At 40.5% G+C, this 4,853-nt stretch overlaps 1 long non-coding RNA gene across 2 annotated transcripts; it reads left to right on the top strand.

Moving 5' to 3' along the window:
• The first annotated feature begins 632 nt into the window (after positions 1-632).
• Positions 633-2,720, top strand: LOC123090809 (uncharacterized). 2 transcript variants are annotated; one of them, XR_006442623.1, is made up of 3 exons: positions 633-1,053; positions 1,172-1,464; positions 2,349-2,720. It is a non-coding gene; the product is annotated as an uncharacterized lncRNA (long non-coding RNA). The 2 variants fall into 2 exon arrangements; XR_006442622.1 differs by having other exon boundaries at positions 1,172-2,720.
• Positions 2,721-4,853: the final 2,133 nt, after the last annotated feature.

The raw sequence follows: 4,853 nt of genomic DNA, 5'->3' as shown, positions 1-4,853 counted from the left end.
AGCTCGCCACATCAGCGAAGTCCTGTTTTTTTTCTCTCAACAAAAGCATGCTGGTAGCCGAAGCAAGCCTCTTTGGGCTTCTGTAACTCACGAGGCGGCGTAATAACCAATAAAGAGAAGCCCTGGAGAAGCCCATCGGTCGATCTCGGATATTGTCTTTGGAGGCCGAGCTCCATGGAGCTCGGTTTTGAAAAATTTGAATTTTGTTGAATTTCATATTTTCTACATTTCAAAAAATTCTGAAAAAAAACACACATATATATGAAGGCCTAACACACACGTGTGTAAATTTTCAGGGCAAAATAAGTTGAAATGAGGGCTGTGCAAAAAAGACAAATCTGAGGCTTTTTAACACATGACACTATTCATCCTCCCGGACCAGGAATTTGTCTTTTTTGTATAGGTCACATTTCAACGTTTTTCATTCTGAAATTTTACAAACATAGGCATAACATACTTGTTTACTTGCACAATTTTTTTCAGATTTTTTTGAAACCGAAAAGTTTGAATTTTGATTTGTTTTCAGGCCTCCATGGCTCCCGGGAGCCAAACGTCCATTCTCATTTCTTATCCCTTTCTCTTCCTGGGCAGTAGAATAGGCGATGCCTCTATTCACCACCCAGAAACCATCGATGCCCTGCAGCCGACCGCTCCGGCGTCCTTCCACACGGGCGAGCAGAGGCACCCACGCCGCCACCTCTTCCTCTCCTTCTCCTGGAGCGCGTGGACCTCGACGGAGTTACCACCATCGCGTCATCGATCTGGCTGATGCCTCACCTGTGGCACGATCTGATCTGGGAGAGATGGTGAGGGGTGGGGGCGGTGGAGGTAGGGGAGAGGGAAAGGGTGATCCGGTGCAGGACTACCACGCTGTAGACTCGAGGCGCCCAACCCCGGCTACCTCAACGACCCCGCCTCCTTAATGACGACCTACACCATCTTCCTGCTGCCTATAAGCGAGGAGACCGCCACCTCTCAGTGACTTCCCATGCTCCTGCAAAAATTCCTCTTCAGATAGTGGAGTGGCATCTCTCCCATAGTCTTCAACATCCGGTTGGTTTCTGCTCCTTTGGTAATCCGATGTTCCCTCTTGCATTATATTGATCTCAAAAGCTCATGTGTTGTATCATAATTATTGGATTACTGATGCATACCATTATGATTATTTCAGTGTCCTCACAGATCCGTTCTCTTTTTCATGAAGTGCCTGGGGGCTTTGGCCACATGAAAACTTTCATTTGAAATATAGAAGATAAAAATCAGTGATTTTGATGTCATACCACTCATCTTTCGGCACTGTACGGACAAACTTTGAGATCTTTACTGCCATCCCAACAGATGAAGACATGGATTACATATTAAAAGTTCATCAGTGTTCTGTCGTTTAAGACCATGTGTGGGTATACCATTGACAACCAATGATTTCTTTATGCTTGAAAAATACTTCATCGCTGCACTATGATGGTAAGATATGTTTTGTTTTCCTCTAAGGAAACTTCATAGTTCCAACACTGTTTTATTTTTGCAGCATTGTAGAGTTCTTTTGAACGTATAGGATTCCAAATCATATTCAGATTTTTCATTCGCAATGCTTTCTTAATTCCCATTAACCTGGCCTTCATGGTAATCATTGCCACCTAAATCTAGCAAATAATCACCGGTTATTTATGGTTCAATATTTATGCATCACCAGTTGTAAAGGGTTCAGTATATCAGTTAATAGAACTTTGTTGCTATATTCATATGTACATTTCTATCAAATGTACATGATTTAATTTTTGTTGGTGGTGTATACTCATTGGATTATTCCATTTTTTTGTCAATTTGATTGTGGGAATGACCCAAATTTGCCAAAGGAGTAGTGAAGTGGGTGCTAAAATCTTCATCTTTCGGTTGCTTTAAAAATGATTTGGCATCTCCAAGTAATGTTTCCTTATTGTGAGTAACATGGGGAAAGTCTTCATACTGTAGAGAACCACGACATTGAGGGCGTTCTCCTTTGCGATTAGGCCATCCCAAATCTAGGTGCCATCAGCTTTGTGATCATATTTATTACTCTCACTTACAATTTTGTTGCCTTTCACTTGTGGTCTGGCAAGGGATCTTTTATGTACCGTCTCATGGCAGTATTTTTTTCTAATTGTATAATTCATCTATGCTGAGCATAAATGCAAAAAATAAAAAGCGGACTATGTTCTTGCCCTATTCTGCTACTTGATGCATCTGTCTTTTTTCCTCCCATGTCATGATTTCATCTGACCAATCTTTTTGTTTTGAATAGTAATATATATATTGCTATTTTGTATAACTACTAGCTTCCTTATTGACATCTATTGTTACTAATCCAGCACGGCTCCTGGGATCTTTAATTCCATTTCAATTTTCTTTGGAAATCTTCTGCCAGCTCAAGTGCTCATGTCAAGGAATATAGTTGTATTTTACTTGGATTTTTCATTTGCCTTGCAATGCTAATGGAGAAAAGGCAACCAAATTATTGGAGGGATAGCGATTGTTAAAGAATAGATAAACAAACTATTTGCCATGGAAATTACTATTCGGAGACCTGGTGCATTTGGAAAGTATGTAAGGATCAAGTCTTTGATAATGTACTTCCAAACTTTGGTTGGTGCTCAATTCCTATTGTTAGCACCTACACATAGAACTATACTGGACAGTGTAATGAAAATTGCTCTTTCCCTTGAACTCATAACATTATTCCATGTGACTGAAGGAGTAATCTGATCATCAAAATCATCATCTTACATAATCACCAATGTCTATTTATGACCATACATTCCCGTAGCAAAGCGCGGGGAATCATCTAGTGTTTATTTATGACCATACATTTGAAAAAAAGTTCATCAGGTTTGAAAAATAAGTTCATCAGTTTTCAAAAAGTTCATCAGTTTTGAAAAAAGTTCACTGAATTTGGAAAGAATTCATCAATATTTGAAAAAAGTTCATTGGATTCAAAAAAGTTCATCAAAGTTGAAAAAAAGTTCGCCAAATTTGAAAAAAGTTTGTCGATTATGGAAAAAGTTCATTGAATTTGTAAACCACAAGTTTCATCCATTTTTCAGATAAAAAACATGAAGAAAGAAAATTTCTCGAATTTGAAAAAAATGGAAAAGGGGAAAAAGGAAAGATAAAGAAGAAAGGAGAGAAAAGATGCAACTTTTCATCGGAGGCTAGCCAGCGTGGTGGTTGTTGCAATGTCACACGAAGAAGGGGTCGCAGGTTCGATTCTCTTTGAGCGCCCTTTTTTGCGTTATGTAAACACACACATGGGCCGGCCCGTTAGTAGCGAAGAAAAGGGAGGGGGGTGCGCCTGTTTGTGAAAACGCCTGTATCGGGCGCAGAAGGCGCCAAATAGGATTTGGGGAAAATTAGACAGAGCGGAATCTTTGAAATGGACCGTGGGTACCCGTAATCAGGCTTGGGCTCGGCAGCACCTGAAAGGCCCACAATCTTGCGCCATGACCCTCCGAGTTTTGTTTAAAAAAAAATAGGGTCCGTTTGCTTCGGGGGTTAGGTTTGGATGGTTGTGGATATCCCCGCCTGACAAGTGATAGCCTCTTTTTTTTTTTGAGATTAAGGGGACTTTTATTCAATAACAATCATGTCCTTTACAATAGTAGGGATCAGAAAAGATGGAACTTCGTCCCGCCATTCCTCCTCCAATTTAGACCTAGAACAAAAGCGAGCAAGCTCATGTGCGGCAACATTAGCTTTTCGATTACAATGAGAAATTGTCGCCATGCGAAAAGAACTTAACAATTCCCTGCATTCATCGGTAATCACCGCCCCTGAGGCTCTGTATTCTGCCAGGTAAAGAATTGCATTCACTATTTCCATAGAATCACTCTCCACCTTTAGGTCATGAATACCCAGATTTTGTGCTAGCCTCAAACCGAGCAACATAGCTGAAGCCTCCATACTCAGCACATCAAGTGCATGTTGCTTATAACTCACTACAGCCGCTATGAAGATCCCTCCAGCATCTCTGACAATTGCTCCCAAGGCCCCTGAACCTGTATCAGCATCAAAAGATGCATCTACGTTCAGTTTAAGAGATCCCATAGCTGGTCGTTCCTTCGCTACTTCATTTTCTGGGCATTACAGTTTGCAACAATGCCTCGAATACTTAGCCCTGTACGAACTGCAATACCAACCTTTCCACCATTGACTAACTTCCTTCGTTCCCACCAAAGGAACCAGTAGGTCACCATAACTAAGTATGTGTTTGGTTTGATGGATGAGTGGTGGAAAAAAATGTGAAAATAGTAACTTGTGAATGTTCGCCAATGAGAAACTGCCAGTGAACACCCTAACTGCCATACGATCTTGATCCTACGGTGCAATTTGGATGACTTTTTTACAATCAAAATTAAAGAAATGCCATTGCAGTTTTGCGAACCACCCAGGTTCTCTAAATACACTAAAACTGCTAGACTAATGTTCGCAAATGCCATCTCTCATGGCCAATGTTTATCAGATATGGCGACCCTAAAAGTTATGATGAGTTTTTCTTATTGAGGTTGTTGATACATATCTAATGTATCTATAATTTTTGGTTGTTTCATGCTATTATATCATCAATCTTGGATGTATTATATTCATTTACTAGCAACTTTATATCATTCTTTGGGACTAACCTATTGACTTAGTGCCGAGTGCCAGTTGTTGTTTTCTGTTTTGTTTTTTAATTTGCAGAATATAAATACCAAACAAAGTCCAAATGCAATAAAACTTTTTGGAGAATTTTTTCTGCCCAGAAGACACCCAGGGAGACAAAGGAGCACACGGGAGGAGGCCCGTGGGGCCCACTAGGCACCAGGGCGTGCCTGGTGGGT

Source organism: Triticum aestivum, chromosome 1B (genome assembly GCF_018294505.1).
Source record: "Triticum aestivum cultivar Chinese Spring chromosome 1B, IWGSC CS RefSeq v2.1, whole genome shotgun sequence".
NCBI lineage: Eukaryota > Viridiplantae > Streptophyta > Magnoliopsida > Poales > Poaceae > Triticum > Triticum aestivum.
Note: the sequence above shows the minus strand (reverse complement) of the source record. Positions and strands in the feature narration are given on the sequence as shown.